We start from the raw sequence: 25,955 nt of genomic DNA on the forward strand, positions 1-25,955 counted from the left end.
GCCGTTGTGGCTTGAGGAGTCATCGCAAGATCTGTGAGAAGCTTTTCAGAAGAAACTCTGAAGAGGAAGCCTCACTGGAACACATCGGGAGCCATATACTGCCTCAGCTCCTGAAGACGCTTTCGGGAGAAACACAGTCTTGTGTTGGGCAACTGGGCGATCAATTGGTGGCTGTGGAACATAAATAATGAAAAACTTGCGACAATAAAGATAGAGAAAGAAAAGAATTGATAACGGGAATGTTATCAAGTGGACTCAGGTTTTCAACAAACTTGAACTACATAAGATTAAAGTGGGACGTCTGTGAGCATAAGAAAATGGAGTGTGAATTTTGCATATGTGAATTAGTTTGTATGTTTAGATGAAGTAGAAAGAGGCTCCTGTTGTGATTTTGTATGAATATGTTTATATGTGGGGATATTTAGGGCTCCTTTTACTAAGCCGTGTTAGGGCATTAACGCATGGAATAGCGCGTGCTATACGCTAACGCCAGCATTGAGCTGGCATTAGTTCTAGCTGCGTAGCGCGGGTGTAGCATGCATTAAAATGCTGCATGCGCTAAAAACGCTAACGCAGCGTAGTAAAAGGAGCCCTTAGTGATGAAAGAGTATTAAATATGCATGAGAAAGATTTGCATACATACTACTCATTATGAATATCCTGAGAGCCGGACTTGTTTGCAGACCTTGAGGACCGGTGTTTGAGAACCTTGCTCTATTGTCTCGCAATAAAGAAAAATAGCCACATATATCTGAGCTCACCCCTTTGACAAGAAGCATAATAGCCCTGTGATGTTTTGAATCTCTAGGCCCCAATGCTTTTTTGCTCTGTTGGACTCAATTCAGTTTATGTCAACGAAGCTTCCAAATATCTTTCAGCTATGGCATTAATTTACATTTCATGGTCCTGACCATTATAATTAATTTTGTGAATATATCAATTGCAAGTTCTGATTTCAGTATCCTTACAAGTGGGTATGACCCCTCCCCTCCCTATCCTCTACTGTCACGACTGGCGCTGGAAGAAAAAGATAACCAAATGCGTTTAATTCAGCAAATGCTAATAAGTAGCTTGTCAGCTGACCTAATAACTAATAGAAAGGTTGTGGGCTATTAGATGGTTGGGCCAGGTTGAACTTTTGGGATCTCAGTTGTACCTCTTAAATACAGCAAGGGACATGATGCTCTGGAGGCTGCATTCATTGTGATAGTGGGTGCACAGTTGGAAAAGTCAGATGAAGAAGTTAGAAGTCTGTTATAGAAACATAGAAACATGATGGCAGATAAAGGCCAAATGGCCCATCCTGTCTGCCCATCTGCAGTAACCATTATCTCTTCCTCTCTCTAAGAGATCCCACTTGATATCAGAGCTGCCAGGGTGGCTGATGCACTCAGCAGGAGATTCCGGGTTGGACCTTCGCTCTGCCCCCAACCCACCCATTGCTCCACCCAGACCCACCCATTGCTCCGCCCCCCAGCCTGCCCATTGCTCCATCCCTAGCACAACCGATTGGTGGCCAGAGGCAAAAGGAATTGCTTTGGCATGCCATGGCTGCAGGAAATGACCTTTTATGAATGCCTTTCCTGTTGCCACAACACGGGGAGACAACTCAGTGGGAGGGCGGGAGAAGACTAGTGAAAGTGGGAAATTTGGCAGGTCTGCATCAGTAACACTTGAAGATGGGATTCAGAATGTGTCTGCATCTTTGTGTGTGTATGGATGGAAGCGGATGACGGTTCCACAAGAAAGAATCCATTAAAATAAATAATTGTTTTCTGTTTCTGTTTCTAGAGAGGAAAGAAAAGACAGAGCTGAAGCGCCTGGGGTTAATGATCTTCTGAAATCAATATTCAGGTAAATGGCTCCCTGGTGACTGCTTTTTCCAGGGAAAGAAAAACCCCAAATGCACATATATGATAGCTATAGAGTGAGAATGGACTATGGGTTCCTTTTACAAAGGTGCGCTAGCGTTTTTAGCGCACGCACCAGATTAGTGCGCGCTACCCGAAAAACTACCCCCTGCTCAAGAGGAGGCGGTAGCGGCTAGCGCGTGTGGCATTTTAGCACGCGCTATTCCGTGCGTTAAGGCCCTAACGCGCCTTTGTAAAAGGAGCCCTATGTCTATTCTCATACTTTAAAGCAGTGGTTCTCAACCCTGTCCTGGAGGACCACTAGGCCAGTCGGGTTTTCAAGCTAGCCCTAATGAATATGCACGAGAGAGATTTACATAGAATGGAAGTGACAGGCATGCAAATCTGCTAGCTTGAAAACCCGACTGGCCTAGTGGTCCTCCAGGACAGGGTTGAGAACCACTGCTTTAAAGCACCGGATGAACAGTTTGACTTCACTGTTCTAGTCCTGTCAGGACTCTGCTGGAGGGAGGGCGGGGTTCTTTAGAGCCCCTGATTAAATTAGTTTATGATGCCAAAGAGGGCAGGATTGATGCTCTGAAAAAAAAAAAGTACTGGGTTCATTTGAGGTATGGTGTGATGAAGTGGGGTGGGCCATGTGATCAGGTCATAGGTTGGGGGGGAGGGGAATAACACTGAAATTCTATCCACACTCTCCGTACATGGTACAGTCTTTAATACCACCCCGTTCCCCATCAATCTCTGCCTTACTTTATTTAAATAGAAAGTGAAAGCTTATTTAGGAGTAGCCTAATGGTTAATGTAGTGGCCTGAGAGTCCAAGGAAGTGGACTTTATAAGTCACTTAAGCCTCCATTGCCTGAGGTAGAAAATAAATACTTGTATATACCGAGTGAGGCAAAAAACTGTAATCACCTGGAGGTTTTGTGGTTTTTTGTTGTTGCTATTTTCTCAGCAACCACTTTGAATTTCAAAGAGAAATTTTACATAATTATTTAGTCATCATACATACATATTACTATTAATCAGCCATTAATGATCTTAAGCTATGTTGATGTTACCTAGCGACTTTTGCACATAAAAAATGTTCAAACTAAAACAGCAAAATAACATCATTCAGACAATACAATTAACAATGTGTCAAAATTTCTCAGGAACTGTGGAATAGAGAATGACATGGGGAAAACATCTGTCCCTGTCACAGCCTTGTCACTGGACCACCGTCCCCTTCACCGCCCCGTCCCCATCCCCGCCGTCCCCTTCACTGCCCCATCCCCACAGCATCCACCCTTTCCTCTCGCCACCTCACCACCCTTCAGCGGCCCGAGAATCTCCCTCCCTCCCCCTTACCTTCGCGGTGCGTTAGTAAAGAATTGAAACTTAATGGAGGAAAGGCGCACGGTCACCAATCACGTGCGGCCTCCTCCCTCCCTACCTACAGCCATATCTATCTCCCTCCCTCCCCCTTACTTTCATGGCGCTTTTGTAAAAAACTTACTGAAGCCAGCAAAGCCTGCCTGCCTGCCTGCCTGCAGTCGTGTGTGTGTGGGCGGAACCTTCTCCTCTGACTCAACCCAGGCTAAAAATGACAGCATTGATTGCTGATTGAATCTCATAGCAACGCTACCACAACACTGCGGGACAATGTGTGAACTGTACTGTAGAGCTACCTTTATAAAATCAAAAGTAGCACAATTTTGTTGCACTCTCTACAGTTATGCGCAGTAACATTGAAGATGACAGTAAGAACATAAGAATTGCCACTGCTGGGTCAGACCAGTGGTCCATCGTGCCCAGCAGTCTGCTCAAGCGGTGGCCCTTAGGTCAAAGACCAGTACCCTATTTGAGTCTAGCCTTATCTGCATACAATCCGGTTCAGCAGGAACTTGTCTAACCTTGTCTTGAATCCCTGGAGGGTGCTTTCCCCTATAACAGCCTCCGGGAGAGCGTTCCAGACCTCCACCACTCTCTGGGTGAAGAAGAACTTCCTTACATTTGTACAGAATCTATCCCCTTTTAACTTTAGTGAGTGCCCTCTCGTTCTCTCTACCTTGGAGAGAGTGAACAATCTCTCTTTCTCTACTAAGTCTATTCCCCTCATTATCTTGAATGTTTCAATCATGTCCTCTCTCAGTCTCCTCTTTTAAAGGGAGAAGAGGCCCAGTTTCTCTAATCTCTCACTGTAGGGCAACTCCTCCAGCCCCTTAACCATTTTTGTTGCTCTTCTCTGGACCCTTTCGAGTAGTACCTTGTCCTTTTTCATGTACGGCAACCAGTGTTGGATGAAGTATTCCAGGTGGGGGCGCACCATGGCCCAGTACAGCAGCATGATAACCTTCTCTGATCTGTTTGTGATCCCATCATTCCTAGCATTCTGTTTGCCCTTTTTGCCGCCACCGTGCATTGCACAGACAACTTCATTGACTTGTCTACAAGAACTCCCAAGTCTCTTTCCTGGGGGGGGGGGTCTCTTCGTTACTGACATGCATAACCTCATTTGCCATTTCGCGGCCCATTTCTCAAACGTGTTTATGTCTCATTGTAGGTCTTCACAATCCTTCTGTGTCCTCACTACTCTGAATGACTTGTATCATCCGCAAATTTAATCACCTCAGTCGTCGTACCAATTTTCCAGGTCATTTATAAATATGTTGAGCACGGGACCGAGCACCGAACCCTGCGGCACTCCGCTCGTAATGCTTTTCCAGTCCGAGTAGTGTCCATTTACCCCCACTCTCTGTTTCCTATCCGCCAACCAGTTTTAATCCACGTGAGTATATCACCCTCGATTCCATGGCTCGCAATTTTTTGAAGTAATTGAACGCCTTCTGAAAATCTAGATAGAAAGAGTGAAATGGCCTACCTAGTCTGACAAGTAAGATGGTTAGGATTGTAGCTCATATTTCTGCCTTTCATTTTAATTGTATTTTTGGCTGCGTGTTTCCTGCTTCTTCCTTGGGCTTCCAGTTCTATCAAAACCAGCCCCTACTGTACTATAGCACCATGAGCCTTCCTTTGCAATAGCCTTGGATTCCTTCAGAATTTCGTATGTATACAGTGTTGTTCCAGCCTTGAGGTGTCATTCTTAGAAATATGACAGCAGATAAAGGCCCATCCACAGCATCCGCTCCCTAGGAAACAAGGGATGCTTCCTCCATGGAATCCCCAGATCCAACTAATGTGGGGATCAAAAACTAGGTTCCTCGCTTGACTCTCTAAAATTTCAGACTGCACTGAAACTTACCAGAAGGGAGTGTTCTGGAGCATCAGTTCTTCTGCCCTTCCCAATCATCCCCTCCTGTATGCCTTTTTGGCCTCTTATCCCCTTCTACCTGCTATATTTCTCCTCTCTTTTCCTTATCTTTACTTTGTATTGAACCCATCACTTCCTGACTCTGTACACAGCTTTCAATAAGTTTATGCTTATTAATAGAGTTTATATACTGCCTTAGGTACAGAGCAATCAAAATAGTTTACAAAATGAAACATAAAAACCAAATGGCAGTTTTGGTTAAATAGCAAAAACACCAATCCATAGCAATCAATGGGATTTGCAAATTTAAAATGATATAAAAATGAAATAAAAATTTGCTAAATAACAGAAAAGACACAAAAAAATATGACATCAATAACAATTAACAGAGACCATAAAAAAACAACAAAGAAAAGTATACATACATAGATATACATGTTATATACATATTATTAAGAACATAAGAATAGCCTTACTGGGTCAGACCAATGGTCCATCAAGCCCAGTAGCCTGTTCTCACGATGGCCAATCCAGGTCACTAGTACCTGGCCAAAACCCAATGAGTAGTAATGTTCCATGCTATCGATCCAGGGCAAGCAGAGGCTTCCCCCGTGTCTTAATAACAGACTATAGACTTTTCCTCCAGGAATTTGTCCAAACCTTTCTTAAATATGTTTAGATAAGTAATCATGTTCTCTTCTCTCTTCCTCCCTCTTTCCTACTTTCTCTCCTTCTGACTTCCTATCTCCACATACTATGTTTCCCCCCACCTTGCCTCTCCATTCTCATTGCCTATTTGCTCCCATCGTCATCATTGACTGTTATCCTCCACATACGTCCTTCATTTTTTTCTCTCACATTTTCTAACCCATAAAAGACATAATTCCCAGTGGCCTTCTGTTGAGAAATGGAAGCAACATATTGAAAATGATCCTTCTGTTGGATGTAGGAAGCAGGAAGGAACACAATACTTTTACCTAAGACTGAGAAGCGCCATTACATTAGTAATTGCATAATGTAGCTTTTAACTGAGATTTGATTAAGCCTTATCTCTCCTTTAGTGACTACATCACTGAGAAATCTGATTAGACATGGACTGTGGTGTACTTAGCGAGAGTAATGCAGGACAGGATCATCAACATAATGTTTTTAACCATCTGCACTGTGGACTTGGAATTAGATTTGCTTGGTCTGGATTGTGCTGATGCCTCTTCCTGACTGTGCTCCACTGCAACTTGCTTGATGGCATTTTTATCTGTTTCCTTGAAATGAGGCTTTGGCCTTGGTACGTTCTGCCATCTGTTTTCTGCAGCTGATGAATCTCAGGAGAAGCCATGATCAATCGAGCCTTACTATCAACTGATAGTGGTGAAATGTGCCGTGCAAGGTGCAGAACATTATTAGGAAGAAGCACGTGTCTTCTGGTGGTGCCCTTTTCTCCGCATTGCACCCTGTCACCAAGTGAACAACCTCTCACTTCTGTGCCTCCTCCCATCCTGCATCTACTTTATAGAATGAAGTATCGTCAAACGTTCAAGAATGATCTGTATTCCATTGTAGGCTATAAACAGGTGAATCCAACTGCAAATCTTTTTATCTTCCCACCACTGCTGCTTCTTACCAATGGCTTCTTGCTTCACTCAGTGAGATATTTCTCTTCCTCCTTAGGAGCCTCCTTAAGCACATCATAACTTCCCACTAACTTTGTACTAAACAAAATATTTCTCAGGATATTCTGCATAGGGAATGTCCTGGAACCATATCCCTTTCCAACTTTCTTCCCATTCCAGTCTCCAATTTTGAGAGTTTTAAAATTATTTTTTTAGCTTTATGCATGAGCTGGTGATGATTAGTCTGCTTGCTGCCTGAAATTGTACACTGGTATATAACAATACAAAGTGGAACCATTTGAAGCTTGATGGATCATGGGTCTCAATAAACTATCTAATATAGTATAGTGTTATGTGCTATATTTTTTGAAGGAAAAAGACTTCAGCAAAATGAAGGACCGCCAAGACAATGCTTATAACAAAGAACAATTCTTATCGGCCAAAAAACCTCCTAATCACTTGTGTCAACAAAAAATATATATAATCATACAGCACTTATCTTTATTCCCTACAGAGTTTCATCCAAACGGCTTAGTCAGAAGAAAATGCTGTCTGTATAGAAAACAGAATGTGATACGATCTGAAAAAGAAAAAGAAAAATAATGGACATGCAAAGATATCCAAAAAGCTACATCATTTACAAATGGCTGCCAGAGAATTTAAAATCACCCACTAAGCAGAAGCAGCCAATCAAAAAAGCACACATCAAAATGACATCGCCAGATGATGTCACCAAAAAGCAGACCATTGAATATTAATGTTGAATCCCATAGGCTCAATAGTTTTAAGACGATGGATCCATCTGTGTTCACACTGAAGGAGTTTCCTATCCAGGTCGCTCCGACGGGGACTGGCTGGGATATGATCAATGGCCATGTACACGATTGGGAGTTTTTTGGGCCGATGATAAGAATTGTTCTTTGCAGACCCATTATAAGCATTGTCTTGGCAGTCTTTCATTTTGATGAGGTCTTTTTCTTCCTTATAAACAAAAAAAAAAAAAAATAACCTAACACTATACTATATTAGATAGTTTATTGAGACACAGGATCCATCAAGCTTAAACTGGTTCCACTTTGTATTGCTATATTATATAGTAATATATTTTTTGTGGACCCTGTCTTTTTTGTTTTGAGTATTGTACACTGGTACCCAGGTGCCTTTACCGCAGCATTTTAGGTTGTACAGATGAGGTATGGCCCACTTAGAAGATGGGTTGCACCTGATGCTTTTATGCTAACTAAGAATGCATCTTCCATCTTTCAGCACTTTGGACAGTAGATTATTCCACAGTGCCTGGTATAGCACAGTTTGTGAAGGTCAGACTCCTCTTTTCTAACAGAATTGTCCTTGTCCTCTGTTCCGTTAGGGACAGAGGCTTCTTATGCTGCTGCATATTCATTACTGTAATAGAATGGGATCCAAAACCAGGTGGCACTTTTTCTGCTGAAGCTGCACTTCACATCAGGTCACCTTATTTCATCATGCAAATAATGTGCCAATGAAAATAAGAGAATATATAAATTAAGGTTCCTTGGAGCTGCATCCCTAGACAAGGACTTGTGTTCATAGTATATTGCAAGTTGATGTGGAGAGTACCCAAAAGCTTTCCACGTGATGATAATGGAATACTGAACCAAACCAAAAAAAAACCCCCAGATAACTGAAAAGATAAATGCAATTTAATGTGATATAAACACTTTTAATTTTCCTTTACCCATAAGTCACTTAACCCTCCATTGCTTCAGATACAAAACTTAGATTGTGAGCCCATTAGGGACAGGTACCTGCATATAGACCCCCTTCTTGTCACACCGCGTTAGGGGTTTTTATAGACGGCCACAGTGGTAAAAGCTCTGATGCTCATATTAATTCTATGAGCGTGGGAGCTTTTACCACCGTGGCCAGTGATAAAAAACACTAACGCGGCATGATAAAGGGGGCCATAATATGTAAAGTGCTGTGTACATCTAGAGGTGCTATAGAAATGATTAGTACTAACATAGAAACATGATGGCAGATAAAAGCCAAATGGCCCATCTAGTCTGCCCATCCGCAGTAACCATTATCCCTTCCTCTCTCTAAGAGATCCCAGGCTTTCTTGAATTCAGACACGGTCTCTGTCTCCACCACCTCTTCCGGGAGACTGTTCCACGCATCTACCACCCTATCCGTGAAATAGCATTTCCTCAGATTACTCCTGAGCCTATCACCTCTTAACTTCATACTATGCCCTCTCATTCCAGAGCTTCCTTTCAAATAAAAGAGACTCGACTCATGCACATTTACGCCACATAGGTATTTAAACATCTCTATCATATCTCCCCTCTCCCGTCTTTCCTCCAAAGTATACAAATTGAGATCTTTAAGCCTGTCCCCATACACCTTATGACGAAGACCACACACCATTTTAGTAGCCTTCCTTTGGACCGACTCCATCCTTTTTACATTACATTAGTGATTTTTATTCCACCATTACCTTGTGGTTCAAGGCGGATTACACAAGAGTTGTCAGGTTACAAGAATTGTAACATTACATAAGAATTGTTGTAAGAATTACATAAGAATTGTTGAGAAGTTAAGAAGATACATGTTGAAGGTGCGGCCTCCAGAATTGTACACAATATTCTAAATGAGGTCTCACCAGAGTCTTGTACAGAGGTATCAATACCTCCTTTTTCCTACTGGCCATCCCTCTCCCTATGCAACCTAGCACCCTTCTAACTTTCACAGCTTAGTAAAAGGAGCCCTTAGATATTTATATACTTTACTAGTGTTTAAGCCCGTTAGATTAACGGGTGCTAGAATAGATGTGTGTGTCTGTTTTTCTTTCTTTCTCTCTCTCCCCTTGACCACTGTCTGTCTGTCTATGTTTATTTGTTTTTCTCTCCTTGGACACTGGCAGTCTCTCCTTGGACGCTGCCTGAATGTCTTCCTTTCTGTTTGTCTCACTGGCCCCCTGTGTGTCATTCTTTGTGTCTGTGTCCTTGTATCATTGCCCCACCCCCCCAGAGCAAAGTTGTCTGCCCCCAGCATACCCCTTCCCCTCACCCTGACTGTCTCTCCATGGCCCTCTTCTGTCTTCGCCTTCCCCCCCCCCCTCCGAGCAAAGCTGTCTGGCCCCCAGCAAACCTCTCCAACAAAAGCATCCCCCTGTACCTGCAGCATCGGCACGACACCCTTCAGCCAATCGTGAGTGCTCAGAGCGCGAGAGGGAGCGGGGCCTGCAATTTTTTAAGCGTCGGTGAGGAAGGAGAGGTTGGCCCAACTCAGGGGCTTTGTGGACAGTCTTCTGCGGCTCGAAGCCCTCCTCCCAGCAGCCACTTCCAGCAGCACTCCGTACTGCCTTCCTCCCGCCGCTCAGAGTAGATCTCTGTATGTCTGTATGTCTGTATGTTTTTTTGTTTTTTTTTTAATTTGTCTCTCTCTCCTTGGACGCTGTCTGTCTGTCATTCTTTGTGTCTGTGTGTCTCCCTAGTCCTCTGTCTGTCCGTCTTTCTTTCTGTCTGTCTCCCTGGCCCCCCTGCTTGTCAAAACAGCCCTCTTTCCCTCTCCCCCTGTTCTGCAATGCCTACCTGCTCCGTGGCCCCCTTCTGTTCCTCCCCCACCTGTTTGCTGTCTGCCCCCAGCACACCCTTCCCCCAAAGCAGCCCCTTTCCCTCTCCCCCTATTCTGCAATGCTTACCTGCTCCATGGTCCCTTTCTGTTCCCCCCCATGATTGCTGTCTGCACTCATCACAACCCTCCCACCAAAACAGCCCCCTTTCCTGTCTGCTCCATGCCCTTCTTTTTCCTCTTCCCCTCCCTGCATCCATGGTTTCTGCCACCGCTGCCACTCCTATTTAAAGCGGCCTGCTGAGGTTCGCGGCCGGCTGTAGCGAACCTCGCAGGCCGCTGTCCACCTCAGTAGCATGTTCCCTCTGACGCGATCGCGTCAGAGGGAACGTGCTACCATGTGGAGAGCGGCCTGAGAGGTTCGCTACAGCCGGCCGCGAACCTCAGCAGGCCGCTTTGAACATGAGCGGTAGCGGCTGTTGCGGGAGGATGGGGGGGGGGAGTCGTTGACGTGCAGGCCGCTGTGAACAGGAGCGGCGGCAGGACCATGAGGCAGGAGTGAGCTGTTCGGCTTCCCCTATCTGGGGAAACCGCCATGCTGAGGAGAGCCGGGAGTGAGTTTTTCGACTTCCCCTATTTGGGGAAACCGCCGTGCCGAACTCAGCTGTGCGTTGGGAGTGAGTTGTTTGACTTCCCCTATCTGGGGAAACCGCCGTGCCGAACTCAGCTGCGCGTGGAGCCGTAGTAAGCGCGGGGCATGCTGCACTCTTGGCGGCCACGGACATACGGATCATGGAAGCACGCCGATAAGAATGCGCATGCGCCGCCTACGGTTTTATTATATAGATGCTGCAATAACTGCGGTTTTAGTGGTGGAGGTTGAGTCAATGAAAGAAAGCCATTGCCACATTAATCAAAGGTGAAAAATTCGTGATACCTTTGAGTGGTGCTCTGAGTCACTCCCTCTCACCTTTGTTAACCTCAGTAGTTTACCTTGTGAGGACCTAAGATTATTTGTGGCAAACTCCAAACTTTCACTTATTGTATAGAGTCGGGGTGGTACATGGATGGTGCCGGTTAGAGAATCGTGCTGCTGCTGAGCTGATTGCCACAATGGAATCTCTTTGCAGCAATCAGTTTAGCGGCTGCGGCAGGGAACCCATCCCCTCCCCGCAAAGATGACCAGCAGCAGGGATGCCTACTCCCTCCTGCCAGAACCCCCGAAGTCCCCCTACCCCCGAATGTCCACGGTAGGAGGAGTGCCCCATACCTCATGACCCTACCCTGAGACATCCCCGACAGGAGGGATACTCACTCCCTCCTGCCAGAAACCCATCCACCCCTCGAAGTTCACTGGAAGGAAGGATGCCCAGTCCCTCCTGCTGGAAACCCACTCACTCCCTTGAAGATCACAAGCAGGAGGGATGCTGAGTTCCTCCTACCAGAACCCCCTCCCCCAAGATCATCTGAAGGAGGGATGCGAAGTCCTCCCTGCTGGAACCCCCTACCCCCCATAAGATCATTGGCAGTAGAGATACACAGTCCCTTCAAGTTTCAAGTTCAAGTTTAATAATAATTTGATTAATCGCTTAATCTAAATTCTAAGCGATGTACATGTTAATAAAATTACAAAGTAAGGGGGATAATACAATAAATAAAAAACTAAGACTAACACGACTATTGACAAATTTGACAAAACTAGGAACATAAGGGAGGAAATGGGTAAGAATTACAATTTGTATAAAAGTTAAAGAAACAAGTAAAGGGGATACATAAGGAAAGGGAAGATAAAAAAATTACTTCAATAAAATTGTAGAAAGAAAAATAAAATTAGTTCAAAGACTAAATGATTAGTTTATAAAGGCATCTTTAAAGAGAAAACTCTTCAGTTTACCTTTAAACTTTTCTATATTGGGTTCTTCCCTTAAATGGCTAGGGAGAGAATTCCAAGTTTGGGAGGCCGTAACTGAAAAGATCAACTGTCGTCTAGTATTAATAATTTTAAGGGAAGGAATCGTTAGCAAATGCTGTTCAGCGGAACTTAATGTTCTATTGGAGGTGTAAGGAATTAATAACTTGTAGATGAAAGCCGGAGTTTTAGAAAGAAGAGATTTAAATGTGAGCAGACATAGTTTATATGTTACCTGATGGGCAACTGGAAGCCAGTGGGCTTTCTTAAGAAGGGGTGTTACGTGATCGAACTTCTTAGCTTTGAAAATGAGCTTAATGGACGTATTTTGAATGATCTGTAGACGTTTGAGTTCCTTTTGAGCTATTCCGTTGAACAGAGCATTACAGTAGTCTATTTTGGAAATAACAAGAGAGTGGATAAGAATATTGAGAGAATTAGCGCAAAGAAATTGAGAAACAGAACGAATTTGACGAAGCCTAAAAAAAAGAGGATTTAACAATACTACTGATGTGGTCATGAAAAGAAAGTTTGTGATCAAAAATAATTCCTAGAATCTTGATGTTATATACTTGTTGCAACGGAAGACCCTTGATAGTAATCGGAAAGTTAAGTTTTAAATTATCCTTCCAGGGAAAAAGCATCATGTTTGATTTATTGATATTCAGTGCTAGTCTATTATTATTCAGCCATTGATGTATTTTTTCAAGTTTCATATTAATTGATGGTATGTCCAAAGGGTTATTGGTGTCTAGTGGGTGTAAGAGTTGAATATCATCGGCATAGGCAAATACGTTAAAGCCGATGGATTGACACAGGGTCAGCAATGGGGCAAGAAAAATATTGACATGCCCCCACCCCGATCCCCACCCCAATCCTCCCCCAAGCCCACCCAGATCCAACCAGTACTTATTTTTCAATGGCCAGCTAGAGGGATGCTTCATTAGAGCCAGCAGGCCCGCCTCCACAGAATGGTGGGCCTTCCCCTTTGAATTGGAGGAGCCTTAGGCATCTGGGTCAACTGGAATCTTAGGTCTCTCTCCCAGTATATTCTGGGATACAATGGGAGTGGCCTATGACTTCAATTGACCAGATCTCGTAGGCCACTCCCTAGGCCGCATTTTGCTGGACTACATTTCAGGCGCCTATCGCAGCCATAGGGAGCCACTTAAGCTCATCTAAGACCACTTCTGGGTGAAACCACACCCAAGCCTAGCTTTGGGTGAGCTTAAGCGGCCCTAAGCGTCTCCCTAGGCTCACAAAAATGCCTACACTATAGGCTGCCTGCCTCGGGGTGTTTGTTACGTGTATCCCGATTGGCTGGTTAGACAGTGGTAGGATGCCTACCACCGCCTACAATTGGGACGCTGTTTATAGAATGTCCCCTACATTACTTGGTTTTGCCTAACCCCAAATCTGCTTACCCTGAATCACTTGACTTTCGTTTTTCAATCTCCAAAATTATGGAATGATCTACCACCACAGATCCGTAATGAAATGTCTTTTCCAACATTTAAGTTATTGAAAACTAATTTTTTACCTTAGCTGTAAAATAGACCTCTTATAAGTGACTTGATTGTTTTCTGCTTTTGGACTGGGTGGGTAGACACACCTGTGAGAATGGAGTTGTATGAGCTATGAATGTTCTTGGTTGGATATAGGGCTCCTTTTACAAAGCCGCATTAGCGGCCTAATCGCATGCACCTTTTTAGCGCGCGCTAACCCCCGTGCTAGCCGAAAAACTACCGCCTGCTCAAGAGGAGGCAGTAGCGGCCAGCGCGGCCGGCAAATTAGCGTGCGCTATTACGCGTGTTAAACCGCTAACGCGGCTTTGTAAAAGAAGCCCATAGTCTATTTTCCTATTTGAATTACAGAGCTCTTTTCCTATTTAACCCCCATTTTACAAAGCTATGCTAGAGGTTTCTACCGCAGTCTGGAGTGCTACATGCACCGACCCTGCTCCAACACTCAGAATTCCTATGAGTGTCGGAGCATTTAGCGCCCGCAGGGGTACTCCTGGGGGCTTGCAGTAGAAACCTCTACCATGGCTTAGTAAAGGGAGCCTGTTGGTTTTTAGATTGTACACTTCTTAGATATACACTGTCAGTATAACAAGTTTTATTAAACATAAACATATAAAGGAATGTAGGGCATATTTTCATAGAATATGGGCCCATCAGGTGCCCAGTTATAGAATTACAGTATACCCTAAAAGCATTACTACAAGAATTCATCCTAAACTGATAGCTAATTCTAGAAGAAAATTCTATTCTCTCTAACCAAACCAGGGTATATCTGTTAAAGTGACATTACCAGGAATACTGTAATTGCAGGTCCTAATCCAATGTCCCTAGGCCTCTAGGGTTACCAGATATTTCCCAAAGGAAAATCCGGCCCCATGGCCATGCCCACAGGCCCGCCCAGTTATGCCCCATTCCGACTGCATCACGCCCTATTCCGCCGCCAGCCCCTCCCCCACCCCCAGATGGTGGATGCGACGCGATGATGTCACAGCATTGCATCCGCGCATGCACGGATGCCCCCTCCCGACCCGATTTTTACAGGATGCTTTTGAAAACCCGGACAAAGTGCCGGGTTTTGAAAAGCCATCCGGACTCCCGGACATCTGGTAACCCTATATGCCACCAAACAGGACAGGACCACCAAACGGAACCTGCTGCTCGAATCTCCCGCTGCAGATTTTATTTTCTGGTGGTTTAATAAACACAAACATCCCTCCCTCCTAAATCTCCTTAAGGGAAAGCTGATATCCAAATTGTTTGAGATTAACAGGAGGTTGGGGGGCAGTTTCATTTCCAGGTTCCATTAAACTGCCTCCACTTGGGGCTGGCTGGCTGCTTTGAGACACTCGTATGATATTAGTAAAACCAATTTGCTAATCTGACAATAGCCGCATTAAATATCTTTGTGTATGCTGACATCAGATTAATGAGAAGTCAAAACCCATCCACTGTTTTGCTACTGAAGGTATGAAATTTTGTGTATAATTCATTTACTCGTGTAATGAAAACTTAATGACATATGAGAAGCCTATCATTTACAGTAATGTCTTCTTTTAAGCTGCATAGACAGACTCTAGCTTCTCCACAGCAATTGGGATTGAAGGGATCTAGGAACAAGATCAGTCAGAAAATAGAGTGGTTACAAATGGATTCCCAGGCATGAGTCCTATGTCCACTATTTAACCATTCCACCAGAACAAGCCGCTAAGGGGTCATTCTCTATAGGCTGCTCAAACTTAGCCATTGGGATAATGAGTACTAAGGTCCAGATTCTATAAATGATGCCTACATCATGTAAGTCTTTGTTGAATGTTTTTAGTGCTGAATGTTCTGCACTGTCCCAATGGTCATAGAGTTTCTATGAGCATCAGAGCACCGCAGAGAATTCAATGCGCCGACCAGCATTAAAAACCTCTTCTGTGCTTTTGTAAAAAGGGGACGGATTACTTTTTTAATTTGGCACTGAATTTGACTTAAATTTCATTTTGTTGGTGAAGATGAGAACGCTGTTGTCAGGAGACCACAGCAAAAAGAGGGTTTATTTTGGGGGTTTTTTTTTGGGGGGGGGCTTGTTAAGTTAGGTCTTTACTACTGATAATGGCATTCTTTTCTTGCTCTTAATTGATTTGTTTTAATATTTTGTAAGCCGCATTGATCTGTTGTAAATTGTGGGATAATTAAAAGGCATACTTAGTGCTGATAATTAACAATTAGCACCTTGTAATTGGTATAAATTGCACTTAATTGGATGGTAGGTGCCTACCACTTTGAGGTAGGTGCCTAGTCCAAGATGCCTACCAGGAAGTAAGTATGGTTAGGGGGGTGGATAGTGGGCATGGTTTTCTTAAAGGCACCTGTTTTGGACTTAGGCTCCTGTAGGTGCACTTTGGTGCACTCATATAGGCCAAGGAAATCTTGGCATAAATAGGGTGAACCTAAGGGTTGGATGCCTATGGATGCCTAAGTCCACTTTAGGTGCCATTAAATGCAATTCTATAAAATGTGCTTAGCTTTTATAGAATCGTGCTTAAGTGCCACACTACTTGGTGCCTATGTTTTAGGGGACAATCGATGAAGTTACAGGGAAATACTTTTAAAACCAACAGGAGGAAATTTTTTTTCACTCAGAGAATAGTTAAGCTCTGGAACGCGTTGCCAGAGATTGTGGTAAAAGCGAATAGCGTAGCTGGTTTTAAGAATGGTTTGGACAATTTTATGGAGGAAAAGTCCAAAGTCTGTTATTGAGAAAGACATGGGGGAAGTCACTGCTTGCCTTGGATCATTAGCATGGAATGTTGCTACTCCTTGGGTTATGGCCAGGTACTAGGGACCTGGATTGGCCACCGTGAGAATGGGCTACTGGGCATGATGGACTATTGGTCTGACCCAGTATGGCTATTCTTATGCTCTCATGTGTGCCAAGTATAGGACAATCAAGTCATTATAACATCACTGATGAGGTTGGCTCTGAGGCACTGTGGAAAGAGGCATTATGACATCACAATCTCAGCTCTGGAATGTTGCTCTCATTGGGGTTCCAGATTCTTGCTATTCTTTGAGATGCTGGAATGTTGCTACTCCTTTTGCTTTGGCCAGTGTGAGAATGGACTGCTGGGCTTGATGGACCATTGGTCTGACCTAGTAAGGCTATTCTTATGTTCTTATAGAACTGGGCCCTAAGCAGCTGATCCTGCAAATGGCACCATAAGTTAAGTATCGGTAGGCGTCCTACAGCCACCTAACTTAATTGTTTTAATTGGGTTAAAAGGTGCACTAATTGACTGCACTGATTAAAAACCAATTCAAATCTCGTGCCTGTAAAAAGGGTGTCAGAATCGCATCTACAGAGGTGCCTAGCGGTGCCTAAGGTCAAAGTAGGCATCGTTTGGGACGGAAATGACCTTAGGCGCTGTTAGGCATCTTTCTCTGTCAAAGGTAGGTACCAGTAATATAAGCCTTTAAAACCCTGGCCTACATTACCAGCACCTACCTTTGACGGGAACTGCAATTCTGCAAATGGTGCCATAGCGTGATTGACAAACAAATCGGTGCTATTTTTGTAGGAGGATGCTGATCACGGCACCATTAACAAAATCTGGCCTTATGTGCAAATTCTATATTGGAAATTACGCACATACATATGTGGAGCATGATTGTGTCTAACACTTAACTTATAGAATGTACCCTTGCTTTTTACATGGCATATGTCAGGGGTATCCGACCTTTTGGCTTCCCTGGGCCACATTGGGGCGGCGCAAACGCTGCAGCAAGATAGAGGAGGGAGCCGGCAAGACGGTAAACACCCGGGGGCAGCAGAGGAAAACATTGCATCGCCCTTGATTGGGGCTGCACAAAATACTTCACGGGGCCACATGCGGCCCTCAGGCCGCAGGTTGGACACCCCTGGCATATGTGATAGCACCTAAATGTTGGCATGCAAATATGGACTTATGTTTTATTTTGTTATCGAATCTAGGCACCAAGATGCTGTTATGTAGGGTTATCAGACATTCAGATTGTCTGGGCGTTAGAACAGCTTTTCCAAAACCCGGCACTTTGTTGGCACTTTGAAAAGCTTCCCGACAAAATCACGTGATGTCATGGCGTTGTGTCCGGGCAAGTGCGGATGCCATCTGGTGGCGGGCCTGTGGGCGGAACTGGGCGTTCATGGGAGCGTGGCCATGGGTCAGGATTTTTACTTCGCTAAATATGGTAACCCTACTGTTATAGATTCACATTCAACGCCTTGCATATTTTGCCACTATAAGCTTTCAGCTATAGCTATCTAAGTACTTATACTCCACTTTTGGTTCCATGAACAACAAGAACTTCAACGTGCAGCACACGGAAGTGAAGTCAGCAGTAGAGACAATGCAGTCGCGAGGAGCACTTTGAAGTTGTTTCTCACGGCGGTGAACAACTAGATGTCTGGAGGAAGAGAAAGGGGGCATGCGCGTGACGAGGGGAGGTGTGGGAAGAGGCAGAGGACAGAGGAGGAGGGGCACCAGTGTCCCACCAACATGGCACCCGGGGCGGTTCGCCCCCTCTTACTACACCACTGGTGCCATTATGCTTAAAGGTTCAGCTGGAAGGATGTGACACTGTGTTTATTTTTTCAGTTAAAGGTTACTTTACTATATCAGCTTTCTAAACCATGCAGGTCTCCACTTCAAATATGGATTTTGAGAACATCATGTCTTGCAGACTGTTCTATTTTTGTCAGATGCATTCCCTAGGATACCATTATTCCGAAGATATTTCTGGCTCTCCTTGTTCTGATCAATTATTGGAAAAGTTTCTAAATATCGCTATGACTGGCATGACCTGAGGCCTCAGACACTAGCACAGGGAGCTGTCCAGAGATCTTGAAATTATGAGGGCTAGATGTGTTAAAAAAAAAAAAATTTAACTATAAGGCATACAATTCAAAATGAACCACATCCCCAAAGAACCAGACGTTCAATTTATATCATTCCCCAAACTCTCTCTCCCTGAATAAAACAACCTGAATTAGATTACACCACTTGCTTCTGATGCCAATCTCAGTGGAGGCTCCAGATCTCCTTGTATTAAGGTCATGTTATGTTTTTAAGAGGATTAACAAGATATACTGCTGAATACCACCGTCTGATGTTAGGTTTATGAGCTAGCAGAATTTCAGAAATCTTGCAATGCGATTGTTCTCATGATTCTTTTTCAGCTTTTCTTTTGGCTTTGACCACATGAGAAACTGCCAAATGCCACCGAGTGCTTGGCGAGCCAAAAAGAACAGGGATCTAAGACACACTCTCATGGGGGTTTACACAGTAGAGGGATTGACATTCTTTAACACAAGAGAGAGAGATGGTTTGGTATTGTTATCATGAAAGCTTTTTATATCAAATACAGTCAAACCTCGGTTTGCGAGTAACGCGGTTTGTGAGTGTTTTGCAAAACGAGCAAAACATTCCCGCAAATTGTGCCTTGCAAACCGAGGGTTGACTTGATTTGTGAGCCCCCCTTCCACGATCCAGCATCCCCCCTCCACTGAAACCCCCTACCGCGTTCCGGCATCCCCACTCACCCACCCACCCAAACACAATCCCTTACCCCGATCTGGCACCTGCACCAGCACCAACGCACAGGACATGCCGGTGCTGGTGCTCGAAGATCCTCCCTTGCTTGGGCTGGGCCTTGAGCATCTGCGCAGAAAAAAACGTGAATAACTTTTTCATATGTTATTCACTGCTTTCTATTAAAAAACCATCGTGAATATGGTGAAACCGCAAATAACTTGGTGGGAGACCTGCCTGTTCCTGAAGGAGAGGCAAAACACGGTGAAGAAAGTGCTGGGAATCAGCGATTTTCTCTGTAAACGCTTGGAATCAGCGATTTCTCTATGCAAGCTGATGCAATTTGGGGGGGAGGAGCCAGCAAGCTAAAAACTGCGAATAATCGAAACCGCGATTGCTGAAACCACAAATACGGAGGGAGAAGTGTATGTATTTTTTAATGCCATTGAAATCAGCATTACAGCTCCTAAAATGCGACAGGATAGGGATGTCAGAAATCCAGGACGTGTCTGAAATCTGTCTCCTGAGACTTGGCAACTTGGCAGCTCTGTTAGACAGGGAGCAATTTTCAGCTGAGAGCATGAGCTTTCAAACCTATACACTTCTCCCTCCGTATTCGCGGATTCAGCAAATAGAGAGGGAGAAGTGTAGAAGTTATGCATTCGTGAGCCTGTAAATCACTTCTCAAAAGAAAACGCTCCATGGAGTTTTCCTTTAAAAATCTAGTAGGAAGTCCATGCTTCAGAGAGTATCTTATCTGCATTCAGTGGTATAGCAAGGTGGTGGCGCCCCCCTCCCACACTGTTCCCCACCCCCCCTGTTGCACATGTGAACCCCTTCCCCGTATCTTTTTTAACTTCGGCACAAGCAGCCACCAACTTTCTGCCCGTGTCGACTTCGGCGCTCTCTCTGATGTCACTTCCTAGACACAGGTCCCGGACGTGACGTCAGAGAGAGCGCCAAAGCCGACGCGGGCAGCAAGTTGGAGGCTGCTCATACCAAAGTTAAAAAATTATGGGGGAAGGAAAGGGGCACGTGTGTGGCATAGGGCAGAGGGGGAGGGGAGGCACAGAGGGGGAGGGATGCCAGCGCCCTGATCAAGACAGTGCCTGGGACGGTGCGTCTCCTCCCCCTTGCTTCGCCACTGTCTGCATTCTTTATAGGAGTAAAATATGCCAAGTTAAACATGTGAAAATAAGATATGGGAATTTCAAAATGAAATCCTACCTTTGCTTTCCTGGCCAACCTCCTCAACCTTTTTCTCTCCACTGAGGGCCTGGGGCAAATTTTAATGATTCTTTTTATGCTGTAACCCCCAATTTACTCATGGAAATCTTTTTGAAAATGTCTTATAGCCATAAACATAATTAGTCTGCTAATGGAAAATGACAGCAATAGAGGAGTAAACTGTTTTGATAGGGAAATATTGCCTCTAAAGGTCAGTATTGACCCCTGGAAGATCAATAAATCAGGCCTTAGCCTTCTGTTCCTGCCTACAAGATCCCTGTAGGGGCTATTGATCTTAATGATATAAATCCCTCTCATTTGCTGCCTTTATAAATTTGCACAGTCTTTCAGCACATGTAAGCCATGCAGTGATATTTCTAATCAGAGAGGCTTATGGAGCAAACCAAAAGCCCACTGTAGAAAACAGGATACTGAGCTAGACAGACCATTGGTCTGACCCAATATGGCTATTTTTATGTTCTTATGCCATAAGCAATGCAAATGTAGCTATTCATTGCTGTTATTTTAGTTTATTATGGCAATTTGTATTATGAATTGCATTTTATGAACCATATATAGAGAATTGTATTATGACTTTTAGGAGCATTTTCAAAACTCTAAGACATCCCCAAAATGGCATAAATTGGCACTTGGACATTTTTCTCGCCAAAACGTCTAAGTGCCGATTTTCATAACTTTCTTTGTAGGCATCTTGCGAGGCATCCCAGCTGCTGTGTATCCAAACCAAAAGGGTGGCATGTTGGAGGCGAGTTCTGGGCACCCTTTGGGTGGGCTTTGAGCAGGCTTAGACTTGGATGCCTTGCAGTAATGAGCAAACCTTTCCCAAGTCATCATGGACAGAACTTAGATGTTCTGAGCTAGAAATGTTTTTAAAAGTGCCTAAGCGCCTCCAACATGCCACCCCTTTTGGTTTGGTACACAGCAGCTGGGATGCCTTTGTAAGATGCCTACAAAGAAAGTTATGTAAATCGGCACTTAGCACATTTTGGCGAGAAAAATGTCCAAGTGCCAATTTATGCCATTTTGGAGATGTCTTAGAGTTTTGAAAATGCTCCTAAAAGTCATAATACAATTCTCTATATATGGTACCCAAACTAACCAAATGACCACTGATATATCAATTTATTTATTTATTATTTGGTATATCAATAAATAAATAATAATATTCCAACTCCACTCATGGAATGCCCACAAAATTGCCAGCTTCATGACTGACAGTTAGTGCTACTATTCAGTGGCACTGACCAGTTAGATAGACTTGCTGGTCTTTCAAGGCAGCGGTAGGCAACGATGGTCTACAACCTAGTTGGCTTTTCAAGATATCCACAATGAATATGCATGAGTTGGGAGCCGTACATGCAAATCAATCTCATGCATATTCATTGTGGAAAACCCAACTGGGTTGTGGCCCTCAAGGACCATGGCTGTCTACCCCTGATCTAGAGTCTGCCTCTTTATCTTGTCTACTGTACTGCCACATATCTTAGATGATCTAGAGTCCACTCCCTCCCTCCACCACTGAGACTCCTTTGCACACGTCCTATTCTTGCATAAATTCTAACACTATCCTGGCTCGTGTTCTCTTTGCTGGAAGTCTATTCCAGATGTCCTCCGACCTCTCAGTGAACAATTATTTTCCTGCATTTCTTTTGAAATATCCTTCTCATCCTTAGCCGTACTCTAGTTTCATGAACCCATGCCACACATGACCATGGTGCAATCTCTGTGAAATGCTGGTCAGCACACTGGAAGGTGCATTATAATGCCAGGCAAGCAATGGACTCGGGGGATGGTGCAAGGGTATTAGGAGCCCTAGATGAACCTCCAGCCTTATGCCACCCTGGAGATTTTGATAATTAAACTCAACAATCAGGAGCATCCCAACACCACCCTTCCCACAACAGGTCCTATACAAACGCATAATTAAGCATCATATATATATATATATTTTTTAATATTAAACTTTGCTTTGTATGTATAAATGTGTGCCCAATTCCCTGCAGGTAAAAGAATTTCATGTTGGTTCATTGAGTTTGTGGACCTATATTTACATTGTCTACTGTTGCCCTTTGCTGCCCCTCAAATGCTGCTACCCTAGGTGACCACCTAGTCTTGCCTAAAGGTTGAATCAGCCCTAAATGTACATGCCACACACTGATCTCTACTTCTCTCTCTCCCTTCACTTCTCTACTCCATTTCCCAGTCTTTTCTCTCTCTATCTCTCTCTCTTGCCTTTTCCTTTGGAACCTTGGTGATAAGAGCTAACTTTTCATCCAGTGCCATTCCACACTGACATTTATTATTTAGATTTAGCTCTCACGTTTTCAGACATCTTTCTATTACAAGTACCCTGGGAATCTGCCTGTGTTGTTATCTCCAATATAATATGTACTGCTGTGTGGAGCTTTCGTTATGCACAGCGTGAACACCTTGGACTCTGCTCTATTTTGTCAGCCGAGCCGCTGTACCTTGCAAGTACTTTCTAATTACAATTAACATACATTTACCCCCCTCTCACTACCCCACAATGAAAATACTCAAGTTTCCTCTATGTGATGCCTAGGATTAGGTTATACATCACCCATTGGAATTGGAAATCAGCGGTGGCAGATATCTAATGCAGACGATGAAAACTGGCACCTTTTCCCTCTGCTGCAGTCTCTGCTGGCAGCCCTGATCGCAGGCAGCATTATTAGGGAGATCCAGATAAAATCAGCACAGTCAATGAGATGAAAAGACAGCGAGGGCTCGTTTTTCCTAACCCGCCAATCAGCATAATTATTCATTGGCTCAGATGAGTTGCTTCCCCCCTCCCCCCCTTCTTTAATGAACAGGTGGCAGTTTGTGTGTATATAAAAGCTACGCGTTACCACCAGCGCATGACCTACTCATCGCTGCTGTTACACGGATTCATCAATGCTCATTTCATCTGGCTCCAGCGTGAGCTGGCATGTGCCAAACAATTTGGCAGAAGGGACAATAAACAGCAGGGCTGTTGCCGTCAAGCAGGTGGATTTGGCAGCCAGAAAAAGAATGATGCAGATTCAGTAAAGAAGTGATTCGGTAATTAGGGAGACTCAGGTATGAGATGGTGCTTACCAGTTAAATAGACTAGGTAGTAGAGAATGACAGGGGGACAAATTTTTTTCCCCGTCCCCGCGGGAACTCATTTTTCCATCCCGTCCCCGTGAGTTCTTTTCCTGTCCCTGCCCCATTCCCGCAAGCTCCGTCCTCATCTGCACAAGCCTCAAACACTTTAAAATCATAAGTAGCAACATTCTAGAGCTCAGATTATGATGTCATAATGCCTCATTCCACCAATGCCTAAGCTCCGTCCTCATCAGCTCAAGTCTCAAACACTTTACAAACATAAGTAGCAACATTCTAGAGCTCAGATTGTGATGTCATAATGCCTCATTCCACCAATGCCTATGCTCCGTTTCAGACAGCAAATTTAAGATGTCACTAAAAACCTACCACCAATATTCAAAAGGGTATAACTGGGCAGGAACCTTTCCTGCCTGTTAAACCCCACTGAGTGATCCAGCACACGATAATTAACAGCATCTAACTGATTGGTACCGCTGAATATCACCACTAACCAGGAATTTCCTAACTGGTTAGGTTAGGGGTGGGACAGGGATAGAGCACTCACTTAGTGGTGATTTCCAGTCTGCTAACTGGCCAATGACCACATCTGGGGAGAGTGTGACGCAGTGGTTAAAGCTACAGCCTCAGCACCCTGAGGTTGTGGGTTCAAACCCATGCTGTTCCTTGTGACCCTGGGCAAGTCACTTAATCCCCCCATTGCCCCAGGTAAGTTAGAAAGATTGTGAGCCCGCCGGGACAGACAGGGAAAACCTGAATAAATGCATGTTTCAGTACTCTCAGGAATTCTATGAGCGTTGGAGCATTTAGCACTCCGGGCCATGATAGAAACCTCTACTGCAACTTAGGAAAAGGGGGGGAGGGGGTTATGTGCTAAAATTAACCGGGCAGAATCACAAAGAGTAGCAACATTCCGGAATCCCAAATAGTAGCAACGTTCCATGTTACCGATCTAGGGCATGCAGTGGCTTCCCCCATGTCCGGGCACCAGCCTGAATATCAATCAGTGCCAAGTTAACTTCCAGTTGCCAGCTGAGACTTGGATATTCAGTGTCTTGAGCTGCACTTGCCCTGGCATTGAATATCTGGTGTCAGTTCAGGCATGGCTGTGAGCGCCTCAGATGCCTCTTACCACTACAGGCTGATTATTGGGAGGCTGTTATTTTACCCAGGTATTTTTCTCCTGCTTATCCTCCGGATGCCTCTATCGACAGTATTGACATCTGGCAGTTTTATGTTTTACTCCCTTCACCAGTTTGAGTTTTCGGCCTTTTCCATACATTTCCCCCTCTTTTTTAAAAAAAAAAAATCTTTATTGATTTTCAAACTTTGACAGTACAATACAATTAATTGAACATAAAATGCACTATTAACTACCCAAGTAATACATAAAACAATCATTTTCTCCCATCCCCCTCCCAATTATTAATACAATAAGACATATGATGTGATTACAATATTATAATTAATTAATTTAAATCCCTCTTTTTAAAAATTGTGCTTCTACAGCTTATTGGACCTTTTATTTTGTTCCTTCTTCTGTCTTGGTCCTTGTCTACCCTTCATGAATGTATTTTCCGTTGTAATCATAGTACTGACTTTGTGTTATATCAAATAAAGTTGTTGATGATGAAGATGACACCTACTGGCAGTCTCTCCCATTCTGATCATATTTCAAATGAGTCGGTAACTACTACTACTACTATTAATCATTTCTACTGCATTACTAGACATATGCAGCGCTGTACATCAAATATAGAAGAAACAGTCCCTGCTCAAAAGAGCTTACACTCTAGTCAAAACAGACAAACTGGACAAGGTGCATCAATGCACAGTGCTCAGGTGGAAGAATTACAGAGGGAATGATAAGACAGATATTATTGCTAGAAGGTGGAATTGGAAACTCTCCTATTTCTCACACATAGGGAACTTGCTGTGTCTAGTGGTACTATTCCCTTTCTTCAGGAATATGTAGTTCCATGTATTCTTCCTTCTGAGTGCCTATGGTATTAAGCCATGGTATTAGGCCCCTCCCTGAGCATCCCAGGATGCATCAGACAGGGGAAAACCACCATTTTGAAGAAGCAGGCCTGAGGCAGGAGAGAGTGGGCATCCCAACTGCTGAACTTTTCTATGAAAAGGTATGGGGTCCCGAGAGAGATCCCAGGGATGGTCCCAGCCCATATATTTGGGTGGAAGGAAGCCCACTGGACCACCAGGTGTTTACTGGTTTTGGAGGGCTTGGTGCAAGGGGGGGGGAGTTTAAATGGCTCTGGGGAATTGGTGGGGGTGTCTTTTTTTTTAATGGGCACAGCTGTTGTGCTCAT

The 25,955-nt window shown here is 44.1% G+C and overlaps 1 long non-coding RNA gene across 2 annotated transcripts in view; it reads left to right on the top strand.

Moving 5' to 3' along the window:
• Positions 1-1,789: 1,789 nt before the first annotated feature.
• The window catches only part of LOC117347788, a 47,484-nt gene continuing 23,318 nt past the window's right edge, over positions 1,790-25,955 (top strand). For both annotated transcript variants that reach the window (XR_004536834.1, XR_004536835.1), the window contains exon 1: positions 1,790-1,854. This is a non-coding gene — a long non-coding RNA (uncharacterized LOC117347788). The remainder of the gene's footprint in view (positions 1,855-25,955) is intronic.

This window comes from Geotrypetes seraphini, chromosome 13 (assembly GCF_902459505.1).
Source record: "Geotrypetes seraphini chromosome 13, aGeoSer1.1, whole genome shotgun sequence".
NCBI classification, from domain to species: domain Eukaryota; kingdom Metazoa; phylum Chordata; class Amphibia; order Gymnophiona; family Dermophiidae; genus Geotrypetes; species Geotrypetes seraphini.